Source organism: Prionailurus viverrinus, chromosome C1 (assembly GCF_022837055.1).
Source record: "Prionailurus viverrinus isolate Anna chromosome C1, UM_Priviv_1.0, whole genome shotgun sequence".
NCBI classification, from domain to species: domain Eukaryota; kingdom Metazoa; phylum Chordata; class Mammalia; order Carnivora; family Felidae; genus Prionailurus; species Prionailurus viverrinus.
Window position 1 is genome coordinate 52,466,519 of NC_062568.1, and position 19,912 is coordinate 52,486,430.

Here is a 19,912-nt window from a genome sequence, read left to right on the forward strand (position 1 = left end):
CAATGAACATTCAAGTACAAATCCTTATTTGGATATGGTTTCATTCCTCTAGGGCAAATACTTAGAAATGGACTTGCTCAGTCATATAGTAAATGCATGTTTAAGAAACTGCTAGTTAGAACGCCTGAATGGCTCAGTCGGTTTAGCACCGACTTCGGCTCAGGTCATGATCTCACGGTTCGTGGGTTCAAGATCCACGTTGGGCTCTGTGCTAACAGCTCAGAGCCTGGAGCCTGCTTCGGATTCTGTGTTTCTCTCTCTCTGTCCCTCCCCTGCTCGCACTCTGTCTCTCAAAAATAAACAAACATTAAAAAAAATTTTTTAATTAAAAAAAAAAAAGAAACTACTAGTTTTCCAAAGGGCTCACACCAATTTATATTTTCACTGGCAATGTATTAGAATTCCAACTGTTATTACCCATCTTTGTCAACACTTGTTAATGTCAAACTTTTCAATTTTAGCTATTTTAATAAGTGTGTAACGGTATCTCATTGTGGTTAATTTACATTTACCTGATAACTAATGACATTAAGTTTGTTTTCACACATTTATTGGCTATATATATATATATATATATATATACACACACACACACATATATATATACATATACATATATGTGTATATATACATATATATATATATATATATATATATATATATATATATATAGTATAATTTCTGTGTAAGTTTTTTGCTCAAGTTTCAACCTGGGTTGTCTTTTTACTGAGTTCTAAGAGTTCTTTATGTGTTCTAGATAAAAGACGTTTATCAGATACATTATTGCAAATATTTTCTCCCATTCTGTGGCAACCCTTTGCATTTTTTAGTGTCTCCAGAAGAGCAGAGGCTTTTAGTTTTGATGAAGTCCAACTTTTTAATATTTTCATTTTTTGTAAGTGTTTGTGTCCTATCTACAAAATCTTTGCTTACCCCAAACTCATGAAGATTTTTCCCGTATTTTCTTAAAAAAAAATTTTTTTAATGTTTATTTATTTTTGGGAGACAGAGAGACAGAGTGTAAGCAGGGGAGGGGCAGAGAGAGAGAGGGAGACAAAGAATCCAAAGCAGGATCCAGGCTCCCAGCTGTCAGCACAGAGCCCAATGCAGGGCTCGAACCCATGAACTGTGAGATCATGACCTGAGCCAAAGTCAGATGCTTAACAAATTGAGCCACTGGGGCACCCCTCCTAGTATTTTTTTTTTAGAAGTTTTAGAGTTTTAACTTTTACGTTTAGACCTATAATACATTTTGGGTTAATTTTTGTGTATGGTTGAGGAAGTTGTTGTTGTTGTTTTAATATGATATTGAGTTGCTCCAGAACCATCTGTCTAAAAGGCTATCCATTTCTCTTTTGGAATTATTTAGAGTTTTATTATTCTCTATTCATTTCTGTTTTCTATGTCATTTTCACTGATTTTCTCTATTGTATGTCCATTTCATATTTTATTGATTTCCATTATTTATCATTTTCTTCATAGTACTTACTAAGGGTTAATTGCTCTTTTTCTACATTCTAAAGGTGGAAGCTAAGATCGTTGATCATAAACTTTCTCCTTTTCTAATATGAACATGTATTTTTTAAAGCTTATTTATTTATTTTGAGAGAGAGAGAGAGAGAGAGAGAGAGAGAGAGAGAGCATGAGCAGATTAGGGGCAGAGAGAGAGGGAACACAGCATCTGAAGTAGGCTCCAGGCTCCCAGCTGTCAGCACAGAGCCCGACCCAGGAGGGCTCAAACCCAGGAAGCATGAGATCATGACCTGAGCCGAGGTTGAAGGCTTAACCGACTGAGCCACCCAGGCACCCCTGTGATTTTGGTTTTGATTCTGGGTTATTTTGAAGTGTGTTGTTTCATTTCCAAACATCAGGGGTTATCCCTGACCTAAATTCACACATTAACTATTTGTTGAGTATCTACCATATGTTCAACAAGTAGGTACACTCTTGGAGATAAGGGGCAGTAAATTAGGCAGATCTTTATTCAGACAACTTACCTTGCACCAACCCTGAAGACTAAAGATTTTTACTAAATAAATGAAAATAAGCACATCGGGGAATGTAAATATTAAATCTGATTGGAACTTAAGTCTCAAGAGTATTAGTCTAGCGATGAAATAAGAATATGATACCAAGAGAAAGACAACGTGGGTCTTCAAGAACTTGACGAATTGCTTCCTGTGCTGTCCAATGAGAAATTTAGCACCTCTAGATTCTCCGAGGGAACAGATAGATAATGGATGCCTAAAATGTTACTGCTTTTGGTTGGAAAAAAATTTTAACATCATATAGTCAAGTGACTGGCAATAAATGCTACTGTGAATCTACATTATATGAATGTGTTAAATTATTATTTACATAATTATGGCCTTATATCCAGTAATATATCATAGATTAAGTAATCTTCCAGTCTATTCAAAACATCAACTATTTATCATGATAAACAACTAGACAGTTAGGGAGTGATCTTTCCTCATTAGAAGCCTGGACATTTAAAAAATCATTAATTGACTTAATTTCATTATTAGCTTTGTCTTTTTACTGTGAGACTCCATGTATGGTTGTTAATGAGACTTGCTATTTGTTTTTCCTCACGGTGTTTGCTTCTTGGTTTTCAGTTTGTATTTGTTGTACTAGTTCTAAACAATATTCCTTTGATGATACCTCGCTTACTCCAACAGAAAAAAATAAATAGGACCAGGAATTCAAACCAAATACATACAACAAAAACCTAAAAATACCAATATCCTTAATGTTTTATTCTTAATTCTCTCTGGTTTTATAGGCGTGAAACATTTCACTGATGAAAGTATATTGAATTAAGCTCAGTAAGGCAACATCTCTGATTTAAAGAAAAAACAGCATAAAATTAAGAGTTTTATTTTATAGTTCTTTTACATATTATTATTTTTAAAAGAATTTTGTTAAGTTTAATTTGAAAACCTAGGCTGTGAAAAACAATAAGGAACTAATCCCCCAGAAACAACTTTGTGCCTATGAATGGTATTTCTTTAGAATATATTATTAAACCAAAATGAAATAATTACATGTTCAACATTAACAAAATATACATGTTATATGGGAGCAGAGAGTATGCTCTCCTCTCAAGAACACAATTTTAACTCAATAATCATTGAAAGTGCACATTAATTAAACACATATTGTGTGTAAAAACCACAACAATACTGAATAATACCTAATAAACCAAACTTAGGACATTGATCTAACAGTCAGTATAATCACCTAAGTTTGTATTTCAGTAATTTGATGTTTGGTAAAGTTTTCAAAATACTTAGTAAATAACAAAGTGTTTAGTTGTTTTTTTTAAGGTATAGTCCTTGAGCATCTCACACTAATGGAAAAAAAGTATGAGTCAGGAGGGAACAACATCATTTCTTTTTTTTTTTTTTTTAATTTTTTTTTTCAACGTTTATTTATTTCTGGGACAGAGAGAGACAGAGCATGAACGGGGGAGGGGCAGAGAGAGAGGGAGACACAGAATCAGAAACAGGCTCCAGGCTCTGAGCCATCAGCCCAGAGCCCGACGCGGGGCTCGAACTCACGGACCGCGAGATCGTGACCTGGCTGAAGTCGGACGCTCAACCGACTGCGCCACCCAGGCGCCCCAACAACATCATTTCTCAAATTAAAATAATACTATTTCCTCCAACACAACCTCAGCAGTAGGTAGGCAAGGATAAAATGAATGCTACATATCTTTAGTGTTTTAATGGGATGTGAATGCTAGAGTGACATCACCACGATGACGACATAGGTTGTTCCTGATTTCACTCCTCCTCACAAGAACAACTAACCACTATTCAAGAACAAGACATCTTTTTGGACACTGGGCTGGCTCAGTGGGTAGAACATGCGACTCTTGATCTCAGGGTTGTGAGATCAAGCCCCATGTTGGGCATAGAGTTTGCTTAAAAATTAAAAAAAGAGGGTGACTGGGTGGCTCAGTCAGTTAAGCATCTGACTCTTGATTTCTGCTCAAGTCATGATCTCATGGTTCGTGAGTTCAAGCCCTACATCGCTGCATCATGCTCTGTGCTGGGCATGGAGCCTGCTTGGGATTCTCTTTCTCTCTCTCTCTCTCATTCTCTCTCTTCTCCTCCCCTGCTTTCACAAGCATGCACATGTGTTCTCTCTCTAAGAAGGAAGGAAGGAAGGAAGGAAGGAAGGAAGGGAGGAAGGAAGGGAGGAAGGGAGGAAAGAAGGGAGGGAGGAGGAAGACAGAAGGAAGAAAGAGGAAGGGAGGGAGGAAGAGAAGACACCATTGAGAGAATCCTAGAACATGGGGTGAGACTGAAGCGCCCCAGCACTTCAGAGACCAAGAAAGACCACATTACAAGGGTAAGAAAAGCTGTTACATGCTGACCACTTTGCCCCTCCCCAGGCCAGCATGGCACCACTCAGAGAGGTCTCCCCTGAGCCTCTGGTTCCTCCACTGGGAAAAGAGAACCAGCCTCCTCCCCTGCATTGTGGGTCGCTTTGTAGGAACCTCTACTCTGATCTTGCATCACAAGATTGCAGGGGAATCTGTGGGGCCCACTGGCACTGGGAACGTGACTATGACAGAGAAGAGGGGCTTGCCACAAGCAGCGCGCAGATGGTGGCGGACCGAGTGCACGTCTGCGGTGCCCAAGCAGTAATCCCAGCCAGTGGCTTTCCTCATCTGCAGAACCAAGTCAGGGCGGCACGCTGACCAGGGAAACTCAATAAGGTGCAGATCTGCCTGATCCAGATCCTCAAACAAGGAGTTGTGCTGGCCCTAGAGCCCAGGCGCTCATGCCCAGGCAAGGTGCTGAATCACAGCCCCACTTGGGAGTGTCTGCCAGTCCCATCTGACCAGAAGGGCTGGTGACAACTTCTGAAAGCTGTGCTGGCCCAGCAGCGCCCACCCGAGCTGAGAGGCAGGCAGAGTTTGCGGAACAAAGCCGATAGTCCTGTTCGGTCAGGGAACTTGAGGTTTGGGTCCGCTGGAATAAAGAGAACAAAGAGCTTCACCGGCTTTAGAGCTATTTCTCCTACTGTGCCTGGGCAGGGAATCTAATTCATAGCCCTGCTCATTGCTGAATACAGCCTTCAGCTTCTCTGATCAGGAAACCTAACCAGAGCACCCAGGAAGCTGTGAAGCCCATTCAACAGCCCTAGGTACAGGGACACCTGAACAGGGGATGCTGCCCGGGGCTTCTCCTGTCTTTAGAGCAAAACTGGTGGCCTCACCTGACCAGAAAATGAAGTGCACCCTCTGGACTTAACTGGGTCCCCAAACAACAAGTTGTATAGGCCCTGGGTCCTGTCCTGTCGCCCTGCCAGGGCAGGAAGGCTCATTCACAACCTCATCTATTACTATGGTACCCAGTCCCAAATATCTAGTAAGCCTAGATAACCCACGGAGCCCACCCTACAGCCTCACTTGGGTAAAGAACCAAGCCGGCAGACTATCCAAGTGTTCTCAGCCAGGGGCACACACCCCACCATCCCAGTCCTCAGAGTTCAAACAGTTGCCTCACCCAAAATAAATAATAGCAGGCCTCACCTGCCCAAGGACACTACCAGAAGACACATCTAGAAACCCAAAATGAGCTGGCTACCAAAGCAAACTTTTAAAGTTTGAAAGAGAAGCCTGATTACCCAAATGTGCAGATTCCAATGTGAGGAATCAAGGATATGAAAAATCAGGTAAATATGACGCCATCAAAGAAAATTACTAAAGCTCCAATAACAACTCTAAAGAAATAGAGATCTATGAACTGTCAAAGAATTCAGACATCCTCTTAAAGAAGTTTAGTGAACTACAAGAAAACAGACAACTAAGTGGGATTAGGAATACAATACAGGAAGAAAACAGGAAGTGCAACAAAGATTTGGCAACCATTAAAAAAAAAGGAAAAAAACAAAAAACAAAAACAGACATCCTAGAGTTGAAACATACAATATCTGAAGAATTGAATAGAGTTACAGGTAGTTGACCATGCAGAAGAAAGAATCAGTGACCCGGAGGACAGGACATTGGAAAGTACCCAGAGGAGCACAGATCAAAAAGAATGATAAAAGAACAAAAGTCTATGGGAATTATGGGACTCAAAGAAAAGAAACAATATTTGCATTATGGAAATTCCAAAAAAAGAGAAGAGAAAGGGACAGAAACTATATTTAAAGAGAAAAGGCTGAAAACTTCCCAAACCTGGGGAGAGAAATCTAGAACCATGAGGCTCAAAGGACCCCAAAGAAGTTGAACCTGAATAGGGCCACACAGAGACACATTAAACTGTCAAGACTCACGAAGAAAGAATGTTAATGGCAGCAAAAGAGAGAAGTTACCTACAAGAGAACTCCCATAAGACTATTGGCGGGTTTCTCAACAGAAACTTTTTAAGCCAGCAGAAATATTGTTCAGCCCTAAAAATTGAGGAAAGACTACCATATGTGACATGATTGGACCTTGAGGGCATTATGCTAAGTGAAGTAAGTCAGACAGAGAAAGACAAACACTGTGTCACCTCACTTACATGTGGAATTGAAACAAAAACAAAAAAACCAAACTCATAGGAAAAAAAGGTAGGGCTTGTGGTTACCTGAGGCAGAAGGTAAGAGGAAGGGCAATATGAAAAAAGTGGTCAAAAGGTACAAATCTCCCGTTATAAAATAAGTAAGTATTGGGGATATAATACATCCCATGAACAACATCATGACTATAGCCAAGACTGCTGTGTGATATACAGGAAAGTTGTGAAGAGAGTAGATCCTAAGAGTTCTCATCACAAGAACACTTTTTTCCATTTTCCTTTCTCTTCTTCAATACATACAAAAAGATGGATAGTAGCTGAACTTATTGTGGTAATCATTTCACAAATACATAAATCAAACCATCATGCTGTATGCCTTCAACTCCTATATGTCAATTATTGCTCAATAAAACTGGAAGGAAAAAAGATAAATAATGATGTGGTAAATCAAAGTTTTAGAACTTTAGAAAGGTTAACAATTATGATTTAAACATGTATCTAGCATTCTAGCAACTACATATATCAGTTAATTGGCACTAAGGTTCTTCATTCTAATTATAACTGATTTTAATAAAAATAACCCTAAAGCATTACAATATCCTAGAATACTTTCTGATTCATTCTGAGAAATTCAAATCATGCCAGATGCAATTTCATTGTTAACTACATTCTATTGCATTTTAATTATTTGAAAACTGATAATCCATGTAACAAGAAATGCTATAGCACTGTAATAACTAAAGTCACTGTAACATTTCTGGACAAAATTTCAAATTATGATTTAATACAATAAATATGGCAATTCTTTTTTTTTAATAAAATTTTTTTTAATGTTTATTTATTTTTGAGAGACAGACAGAGACAGAGTATGAGCAGGGAAGGGGCAGAGAGACAGGGAGACACAGAATCCGAAGTAGGCTCCAGGCTCTGAGCTGTCGGCACAGAGCCCGATACGGGGTTCGAACTCATGAACTGCGAGAATCATGACCTGAGCCAAAGTTGGATGCTTAACTGACTGAGCCACCCAGGAGCCCCTAAATATGGCAACTGTAATCAGTGAATTCGTAAAGTGGTATTGGGACAACAGCCTAGAAATTTGTATAAACAAGTAAATAAATATACAAAAAATAAAGCCAAGTCCTTAACTCTCTCATTTCTTGCCTTGAAATTTCTGAACAGACCCAAAGAAGCACACGGATCAGAAAGCCACAATGAAAACAAATACGCTTAAATTTTAATGTATTTATTTACACTTACATTTAATGTATTCATTTACATTTACATTTATGTATTTACTTACATTTATGTTTACATTAATGTATTTATTTACATTTAAAACAATACATTTAAAATGTTAAAATTTACTTCTGGAAAACATAAAGTCAAAAGCAAATGCCAAGCTGAGGACAAATACCCACAACACCTATGAGAACAATGCATTAATTTATCTATGACACAAAGATCATGCCATGTAAGTCAATAAGAAACAATCCAAATGGCAAAAGACAAAACCAGAGGTTACAAATAACCAATAAAGATATGAAAATGTTTAACCTCACTTATAAAACTGAAGATACAAAATGCAAGAGTAATGAGATATTTTTTACTTAGATGGGCAGATATACATGTTTCACGGTGAAACAGTTTTATGGGAATCTAAATTGATATAACTTAGCTATGTGACCTTGAACAAATTTCTTAATCTCTCTATACCTCCTTAGTTTTCTCATCTTGAAAAAGGTGATGATATTCAATCATAGGTTTACTGTGAAGAATAAATGATTTAATATCTGTAAAGAGCTTAGAATAGGCCTCATACACTATAAGCACTGTATGTCTTTATTAAATAAATATGTCTTAAAAATGCAGACTTTATTTTTAGAGTAGTTTTAGGTTCACAGCAAAGTTGAAGAGAAAGAACAGAGGCTTCCCTTACACTCCCGCCCTCACATGCATTATTATTGTCAACATCCCCCACCCAAGGTGTACATTTGTTACCACTGATGAACTCACATTTACAGACCCATCATAATCACTCAAAGTCCACAATTCCCAGAACATTACAGTTCACTCTTGGTATTGCACATTCTGTGAGTCTGGACAAATGTAAATACACTTTTTAAAAAGACAATTTGATAATATATAGTTTTAAAATGTATTAAAAACCAGAAGCACATACTCTCTGACAGAAAATTTCTGCCATTTGAAATTTATCCTTCAGAAATATTTACATAAACATGTGAAGATATATGTTCAACAATGTTCATTATAATGTAACTTCTACATACTGTAAACCATTAAAATCTGTTAGTAATGGCACATACAATAAAACATTATGGAACCACTGAACATGTGTCCACATCTCCTTTATTCTATAGCCCATAAACAATCAAAATATATATACATGTTTTAAATATATATTCATAACAACAGTGAAAAGCAAGAAAAAGTGCTCCCAGAGGGTCAGAAATTCTGAAGAACTCCTGATTGGAAAAAAATAAAGCAGATGGCATTAGATCTACAAAGAAGTAAGTTTGAAAGAAACCAAAGTTCCAAACGATAGCAGAAGGTTATCACCAAAAAAGTGAAATCTAAGCAAATTACATAGGTCAGTGGCATGTTATACAAAGTACAGGAAGGGATCCTCAGTATTCAAGTGATTAATTAGAAAAATGGATTTTAAGAAGCCAGGCTAATGAAGCTCTTCTCCAGATTTTGCTAAGAATACAAAGCAAGTGTTCAATAGCAGTATTTACTCTCAGATGATGTAGTGAGCACAGACCTGGGATCAGAGAGACAGTGAAGCACACAGGAACAACTAATCCCAAGAATGAGAAACAACACACTCACAAGACAAACCACCATCAAATTCTATTTAGAAGCCTATCGTGAAAAATGAGAACCAAGTAAGGTTATATTACTAGCATATGCAAAGAAATGATCAGCGATTCTCAAATGCAAAGATTAGCAGACAACCAAGAATTGTCAAACATACAAAGAAAACCAACCCCATGAGAAAAAGACCCCAAATTCAAAAGAGAAGACTTCATCCAAAGAGTAACTTATGCAACCAAAGATAAATTTAAAATAACAACCAACAATAAATTCTTAGAGACTCCAGAGAATACTGTTAAGTGTGAAACAAAGATAAATAAAAATCTTGGAAATTAAAACTACTCTTATTTGGATAGCAGCTTCTGCCAAGACAAGAGTAATAGGGACCAGATTTACCCTCCAGCCTGAAATACCTAAAACCAGACAAAACCTAAAATTCAGACAAAAACATGAAACGATGGTTTCAAGACACTGGATATTATCAGGCAACAGAGGACATCAGTCCCTGAGAGATGAGAAACAAAGTGATTTCTATGCTTGCCAGCATTACTGTCTTGAGTTTCCAGGACAGGGCACAGGGAAGAGGAACCTGAGCGGGGCCTGGCAGACTCCCTAAATTGGAGAGGTAGAGGGGAGAGTCCAGGGAGACAAAGGCAGCTAGAGTTTGCAGGGTAGAATAGAAGGAAAAGAGAACTCCAGAGATCCACAGAAGATCCCCTTTGAATATTTAGCAGGATACTGATCAGTACACATGTATGGGGAAATAATCTGGGGCCAAGGCCAGAAGAACACCTAAAAGGATTAGAGAGGGCAGTATGATTAGAGACATATAAGGGTAAGAATCGTGCCTATTCCCACCAGTGAGATTTTAAATTTTCATAATTCACAAAATGTTAGTGTATTTAGAAGGGTCTTGTCTCAGAAGAGAAAATAATTAGCCCTAGACTAAATATTGCTGCTCTCATGTCTGACAATTATCACAGACAAGACCTAAAAGGATCAAACCATTTCCAAGTAGTTTAACTGAATCCCAAAACAAAGCTTGAGAATTGTCACAGGAATGCAAAATTTTCCAGGTCCCCAAAAGATAAAGTTCACAATATCTGGCATCAAATGAAAAGTTATCAGATATGCAAAGAAGTAGAAAGATAAAACCTATTAATAAGGAGAAAAAAAAAGTCTATATGCAGCAAAACATAAAACTTTCATGAGGTAAACAAAAGAAAATCTAAATGAATGGAGAGATTTACCAAGTTTTGAGACAGGAAACTCAATATTTTTTTAAAATGTTAATTCCCGGGGCGCCTGGGTGGCGCAGTCGGTTAAGCGTCCGACTTCAGCCAGGTCACGATCTCGCGGTCCGTGAGTTCGAGCCCCGCGTCAGGCTCTGGGCTGATGGCTCAGAGCCTGGAGCCTGTTTCCGATTCTGTGTCTCCCTCTCTCTCTGCCCCTCCCCCATTCATGCTCTGTCTCTCTCTGTCCCAAAAATAAATAAACGTTGAAAAAAAAAAAATTAAAAAAAATAATAAAATGTCAATTCCCATCTAATTAATTTGCAAGTAAAAAGATCTTTTATTCTTATTTACCATTAAGGTAGAGGTGCTGGTTACCATAATATGACAAGAAAAAGACACAAAAGTGTAAAAGAACTAAAACTGCCTTTTTCTAGGAATTATATTATTTTATCCATAGAAAACCAAAAAAGATCCTTAGAAAGATCATTCGAATAACAAGGTTCAACAGAATTACAGGGTAGATTTCACATAAAAGTCAAGAACATTTCTTTATATCAACAATTTAAAATTTTAATTAAATATCATTTATAGTAACTAAAAATAGAAAAAGTGAGCAAACAGCAACAAAATCAACAAACAAGATTTCTTTGTGGAGAAAAACTTTATCAAAAGACATTAAAGAAAAATATGGAAGCAAGACACATTTAAGAATATACTCAATTTTGTAAAGGTAGTGATTCTTCCCAAAATAATCCAGAGATTCAGTATAAATCCAATCAAAACCCTAGTTTTTGTTTTTGGTGAAATTTTAAAAGTTGATTCTAAAATTTGCAAGAAAGTATAAAGATCCAACATCAATTCCTGAAGACAAAGAATAAGATGGGATATTTGCTTTATCAGATGCCAAAACTTTATATAACTACAGTTATTATGAGCATTTATTTTTATTTTATTTAAAAATGTTTAATATTTATTTATTTTTGCAAGAGAGACAGAGCACAAGTGGGGGAGGAGCAGAGAGAGAGGGAGACACAGAATCTGAAACAGGCTCCAGGCTCCAAGCTGCCAGCACAGAGCCAGATACAGGGCACAAACCCAGGAACGGTTAGATCATGACCTGAGCCGAAGTCAGACGCTTAACCAACTGAGCCACCCAGGCGCCCTGAGCATTTGATTTTGACGCAAAGTAGGATAATCAACTTAACAGACCAATATTATAGTATAGCCAAGAAACAATCCTATGTGCAATGGGATAGGTAATAGAATTGGGATTTTGGACCAGCCAGAAAAACTCAGGCCAGTCAAGAAGGTGAATACGCAGTCCTGGGAAAATTAATTATCCATTTTGAGAAAAGAATGAAATTAAATAGCTACCTCATACCATTAAAAAAAAAAAAAAAAGATATTCCTGGTACATTAAGAACTTCAATAGGAAAGGCAAAACTTGTATAAGAAAATATTGAGGAGTGGCTTTATAACCTCACAGTTGATGAATACAGTGGATTGATGTTCAACACCTGTGACACCATCCTTTTAGGGTGCTATGCTCTCCTGCAGAAGCCAGAAATTTAAAACTTACATTTTCCAGACGGGCTTTACAAGCAGGGCCCTGGATGTCACTTAGGTTCAACCAGATGCATTTGTGAAAAATTTGAAAAGCGAAAGTGACGTGCAAGGTACAATTCATTCCATAAAGGTTTTTTCTGTAGCAGCATCAGCAGAGGCCCTGGTAATCTAGTCACTAGCTTTGTGAAGTTAAGAGGCAGGGTGTGGACATCCACGTTGCCAATGCGTATTACAGCAGGCATTGCTGGACTCCTGATCCACGCTGCAGCATGCCAACAGCATCCCGATCGTGGCAGCTTGTTGATCACAGCAGTGATGGAATGGCTGTGGAGCCCACGGTTTCCCGACTGTAAGGGGCAGAAGCTTCACTGGTGACCGAGTCCTATGGAATCATTCCTGAAAGTACAACCTAGATGTTTCTTCAGCACTCTCAAAAATTCTGTAAGTCATTAACATCTTATAATGAATTCCTTCTTGTTTAAACTATCCAGAGTAAATTCCAGTGGGCTTTTGTTTAGTTTTGCTTCTTAATGTTTTAAAAGATTTGTTCATTAACAGGATCATCATATATTGTCATCAAAATACCCAAGAGCCAGGTGAGCAGAGTTTAGTCCTTTGTAGGACAAGCCTTCAGGCCAATCAGTATGTGAAGAACTTGGCTTTTTTTTTCTTAACTTTTATAAGTATGCGATGCAGTTGAAAATTGTATCTTTGTCAACATATCTGATGTCAGTTTCATTGTCTTCCTCCACAAATTTCAACTGTGCTTAGGAATTACACAAAGTGTCCTTTGCCTGTATTACTTTTGATATATGATTTTTTAAGGTCTCCCCTAAGTTGGTAAAGTAAGCAAAGCTTACAAAGGGAACACTAAAATACACAGAAATATTCTACTCAACATCACACAATGCATATTTAGTTTCCAGTTATGGGCTCTATGACATGGCGATCCACTACAACCATATTGGTTCTCAAGACTGTGTCTACCTGATAGGTTAAAATGCAGAAAATAAACCAGCCACAAAGGCTTAGGGGTCACCTCCCAAGGAAAACAATAAGGACTTCACATTCATGAATGATGGGACACTAAAACTGATCCCTGAATTATACACAAGGATGGGAAAGGGTGTCCTTTTTTTATAAACAAGGCACAAAAAGCTCAACTCATAAAGGAAAAGACTGACCAACCTTTCAGCTATATAAAATTTAAGAACTTCTGAACATTAGAATATGCCATAAAGGGAGTGAAAAGACAAATCACAAACTAGGAATACAAATATTTGTAGCACTCAGAACCAAGTAGGCATTAATATCTGTAATGCAAGCAGGACTCCTATAAATTACTAATGGCAAACAACCTAACAGAAAAACAGGCAAAGCCTACATGAGTAGTCATATCACAAAAAAAAAAAAAAAAAAAAAAAAAAAAAAAAGGAAAAAAAGCATTGGCAATAAATATATAAATATATACTTAGCTTATTGGGAATCTTGAAAATACAAATTATAACCACATTAGGAAAAAACTGTCTAATAATTCCTTGGCAAAGAGTTAGATAGGTATAAAGTGCAAACTGGCACAAACATTTATGAAAACAATTTGGAATTACCTAGTTAAGTTAAATATACACATACTTGACAACACAGCACTTATACTCTGGAAAAGCATATACCCTGGAAAAACTGTTGCACATTTATACCAGATATGTAAAGGATTGTTCATAAGCAACACTTTTTTAGAACATCAAGACTCTGGACATAACCAAAATGTCCGGACAAGGGCACAGAGAAATCAAGTGTTACATTTCGGGATAAAAGAATACTATATAATTAACCACTGCTAAGTACAAGAAAAATGGATGATATTCAAAAATGTAATATTGTGGGAGAGAAGCAAAACACAGAAGAATGCACATAGTATAATTCCATTTATAGAAAGATCAAAAGCAAAAAAATTAAATCATGGGAATGATTAACACAAAATTCAGCATAGTGGCAAATTCCAGTGGTAGGGTAAAGAGCTGGGATTGGGTGAAAATAGTGTCATATACAGGTCTTTAAGATATTAGTAAATGTCCTATTTTTTAATTTCGGTGGGAATACGATCTACATAACAATATATTAAGCCACTGAAATAAAAGAACGTGTTTGTATATCTTCAAAAGCAAACTTCTATGAACTTATGTACATCATATATTAAGTAAATAAAGCTTATAAAAATAATGGGATTATAGACTGCCCTCAGTTGGGAGCATCTGAAGCAAAGGAGTGGTTCATTGGTACATGGGAGTTTTTATTATTTTCTCTTTTATGTATGTTTAAAATTTTACATAATAAAACCTCTTTAAGAATTTACCACTTTTAATTCTAAATAAGCATTTCTTATCTCAAGATTAACAAGCAGCCTAGATTTCCAGATTTTCAGTTTTAGAATGTAGAAAGCTGAAAAACGCATTGCTCCCACCCTCAGAATAATGATGAACTGGCCGTCTACAAATTCACCCCAGTTCTTGACCGGCAGAAAGCTGAGACTGCACGGCCAACTAACCAGGTCTAAGGAGAGAAGACACACAAGCATTTGTTTACTTTAAACAGACACTACTGAAATGTAAAAAATAAACAGATACTACTGGACAACGGTAAGAACTCAGCTAAAATTTCTAATAAACTGCTACAGGCTGAGTGTGGCCTGACAAAAGACTACTAAAATCCTGGGGCCACAGCAAAAGAGGAATTCACATTCACTGCCAGGCTCTTGTCCAAGGACCTCATAGGAAGTTTACAAAAAAAAAAAAATTGGAGACACAGTGAGAATCTAAGAAAGTGTCCCTTGTGGTCCCTTGGTGAGAACAGCAGTAGTTGCAGGAAAGGCACAAAATTCTTACCTGGATCCTTCTCCCATATTTCTCACATGGAACAAAAGGTGTCAAACAAAAGCAATTGTATTATCCATATACAAAAACAAACAAACAAATACACAAAAACTTAGACTCTTACTTCACCCCATTAAAATTAACTTAATATAGATCACAGACTTAGATGATGTAAGAACTAAAACAATAAAACTTCTAAAAGAAAACACAGAAGAAAATCTTTAGGACTTTGCATTATGTAAAGATTTCTTAGATATGCCAACAAAAGTATAATCCATAGACAAAAAATGTGATAGACTAGACTTCATCACAATTAAAAATTTCTGCTCTTCTAGGGGCGCCTGGGTGGCGCAGTCGGTTGAGCGTCCGACTTCAGCCAGGTCACGATCTCGCGGTCTGCGAGTTCGAGCCCCGCATCAGGCTCTGGGCTGATGGCTCAGAGCCTGGAGCCTGTTTCCGATTCTGTGTCTCCCTCTCTCTCTGCCCCTCCGCCGTTCATGCTCTGTCTCTATCTGTCCCAAAAATAAATAAACTTTGAAAAAAAAATTTTTTTTAAAAAATTTCTGCTCTTCTAAAGACACCACTGAGTAAATAAAAGACAAGCATAGACTGGGAGTAAAGCAGTATATATTATTTGAACATGGGCTCTGCTTAAAGACATATATTGTACACTGTATGTTATATGTAAGTGATGAATCACTAAATTCTACTCCTGAAACCATTATTACACTATATGTTAACTAACTTGGATTTAAATAAAATTAAAAAAACATTTTTTTAAATACATATTGCAAACCCTGGGTGACCACTATAAAAAAAATTAAGGTATAAATAATAATAGTGGTAATAAGCCAACAGTAGAGATAAAATGGCCTCATTAAAAACAAACACAAAAAACAAAAAACCCAATCTGAAAGAAGAGTTAAAAGAAACATGGAACAAGTAGAACCAACAGAAAATAACTTGTAAGATGATATGTTTTAATTCACCTGTATCAATAATTACTTTAAATGTAAACACCCTAAACACATCAATTACAAGACAGAAATTGTCAGGTAATGCAAGATTCAATTCTAAGCCATTTAAAAGAAAAACATTTTAATCTTTTGGAATGTTTATTTTTTGAGAGAGAGAACGCATGCAGGGGAGGGGCAGAGAGAGAAAGAGAGAGACAGAGAGAGACAGAGGATCCAAAGCAGGCTCCACGCTGAGAGCAGAGGGCCTGATGTGGGGCTCGAACTCACAAACCATGAGATCATGACCTGAGCTGAAGTCGGGACACTAAACTGACTGACCCACCCAGGCTTCTTTATTTAAAAAGAAAAACATTTTAAATAAAAGGATATAAGTAGGCTAAAAGTAAAACGATAAAAACAAAGAGATCTTGCAAATATTAGTAAAATGAAATATAGAGGAACTATATCCAATAACTAAAGTAACCAAAATAACTAAATATCAGACAAAAAACTTTAAAGCAAGAAACATTACTAGAGATAAGGAAAGACAGTACACATGAATAAAGGGATTACTTTTCCAAGAAGAAATACTAACCTTAAATATCTATATATAACTAACAGAAGATCTTCAAAATGTATGAAAAAAATTTGATAGAAATGAAAGGAGAAAAAAAATAACACAAAATTCTACACTCTTCTCAGTAATGTAGAACAAGTAGGCAGAAAATCAATATAAGGATATAAAAGACCTGAATAATATTGTCAACCAACTAGACTCACAACATATATAGAACAGTTGTCCAACAATAGCAAAATATTCCTTTCAACTGCACATGAAACATTTACCAAGATCAACTATATCCTGGACCATAACACAAACCTTAACAAATTTAAAAGAAATGAAATATAAAGTATATTCTAGAAATATAACAGAATTAAACTACAAATCAATAATAGAATGATATCTGGAAAATCCTCAAATACTTTCAAATAAAAGAATACACTTATAAATAATCCATGGGTCAAAGAAGAAAGCATAAGGGAACTGGAAAATATTTCAAACTGAATGAAAATGAAAGCGCAATATCTCAGATTTCTGAGGCATTGCTTGGAGGAAAATGCTTAATATTAAAAGCTTATATTAGAAAAGAAACTTTCAAATCAGTCTAAGCTTCCACATTAAAACTATAAAATGTAGAGCAAGTAGGGGCACCTGGCTGGCTCAGTCAGTAGAGCATACCCAACATGACCCTATCTTGATCTTGAGGTCGTGAGTTCAAGTCCCACCTTGCATATAGAGATTACCTAAATAAACCTTAAAAAAAAATGTAGAGGAAGTAAAAGAAAGGAAATAATGAGAACAAAGAAGAAACTGAGAATGACAAAACTACACAGAAAATCAATGTAATCAAAAGCTGGATTTCAGAAAAAATACTCAATACAATTGATAAATCTCTAACCAGACTAAGAAAAAGAGAAAACAAAAAATACAAACATAAAGAAGGAAAGAAGGGATATTACTACAGATGCTACAGACATAATCATGGAATACCAAGAACTCAATGCCTATAAGTTCAAAAATATGGAGAAAAATACACAAATTCTTTGGAAAGGCACACACCAAAACTCTCTCAAGAGAAAAACAGTAACTTGAATAGTCCTAAATCTATTAAATAAATTAAAATTTTAAGTTTAAAATCTTCCAACAAAGAAACCTCCAGGCCTAGCCAGCTGCATTGATAAATTCTACCAAACATTCAAGGAAGAGATAATACCAAATGTAAACTCTTCTAAGAGGAAGGAATACTTCCTGATTCATTTAATGAGGCCAGCATTAACCTGATACCAAAACCAAAGGTATTACAAGATAACTGGAGACCAACATCTCTCAAGAATATGGACACAATAATCCTTAACAAAACCTAGGAAATCACATCCAACCACATTATGATCATATGGGATTTACCCCAGGAAACTAAAGCTGATTCAACATTTGAAAATCAATTAATGTAACTCTTCATTTCCACAGACTAAGGGGAAAAAAAGATATGATCATCTCAATGGGTACAGAAAAAGTCTTTGATAAAATACATCATTCATTCATAACTTAAACACGCAAACTCTCTACAAACCAGAAACAGAAAGGAACTTTCTCAATCTGTTAAAGGGCATCTACAAAAACCTACAATCATACTTAATGGTGGACTAAATACTTTCCCCCTAAGATCATGAATAAAGCAAAGATGTCCATTCTCATTACTCCTGTTCAACACTGCAATGGAAATCCCAGTCAGTGCTATAGGCAAAACAAAACCAAAACAAAACAAGTAAAAGCCATGTGGATTAGAAAGAATTAAATAAAATCATTTCTATTCACAGAACACAGGATTGTCAAAGTCGAAAATCCAGAGAATCTACTATAGTTTACCACAAATTCAATTACTGTAATTTGATAAAAATGTAAAAAACAAAACAAAATAAAAAAAACCTGAAGATATAAATTCAACCCCAATTCTTAAAAACTTAAAAACAGATTAGGAAAATATTTATATCAGTCTAGATATAATCAATCTTTTTAATGTTTCCTTTTAAGACTCAAAATACATACATTAGCTCATAAAGGGCAACTGGTTATAATTAAAACAAGAAGTTCAAATAAGTTCAAAAAAGTTACTACATTAAGTGTTACTTTAGAATACAGTATCTTGAAATATCTCAGTGTACAGCTACATTTTACCCATCCTCATCAAGGGACAATCATACACAACAGCAATAAAAACAACTACTCATTATCTGTTCTTCAAAAAAGTATCAAGATGTATTAAATGAACAGACTGACATTTTATAATTCACCTTTCCTAGACTTGGGCTCCTAATGAATTAGTTAATACAATGGCTACTTGTCCAGTAGTCAAGTCAGTTAAAAATAACAAGTTGGGACTTCTAAAGGGTTTAATACAAGATATATTAAATCCTTAATGTACATCATTCAGAAGTCATCAAATGACACTGTAAACTGTATCTATCTTGATTTAAACTTTCTCACTACTCATAATTTAAATTTTAATTTAAATAGAGGATCATGCTACTTATTTTAAAGTTCAGTATATACATTAGGTATTTTGTCAGTAAAACAACACTTAACTTTTTTGGACAGCAAACCAGCTTTTCAATGATCATTTTTAGCTACTATAAACTGGCTTTGTGGACCCAAATTTAAAAGATAAAAGCAGGTAACTAAATCACCATAATGGGATGGTCAAGGTTTCTACTTTCTAATGCATTATTTTGATGGTGATTCAGTCAACACTAGAGAAAAACAAGGCCCCCCAGAGTGATCCATAGATACAGTAAGTCTTAAGAAAGAGTAAATAACTCAACTTGGAATAAATAACCATTGTCTCCCAATGTTCCTCATTTTAAAATAAGAATACAGGCAGTAGTAAAGATTCCAAAAAAATAATGGAAGGGAAGTTTCTGGGCTCATTCTATGAAGCCAGCATTACCTTGATTTCCAAACCAGACAAAGACCCCACTAAAAAGGAGAATTACAGGCCAATATCCCTAATGAACATGGATGCAAAAATTCTCAACAAGATAGTAGCAAATTGAATTCAACAGTATATTGTTAAGAATTATTCACCATGATCAAGTGGGATTCATTCCTGGGCTGCAGGGCTGGTTCAATATTCACAAGTCAATCAATGTGATACATCACATTAAGAAAGAGTAAAAACCATATGATTCTGTCAATAGATGCAGAAAAAGCAATTGACAAAATACAGCATCTTTTCTTAATAAAAACCCTCAAGAAAGTTGGGATAGAAGGAACATACCTTAATATCATAAAAGCCATATATATGAAAGGCCCACAGCTAATATCATCCTCAAAGGGGAAAGACTGAGAGTTTTCCCCCTGAGATCAGTAACAT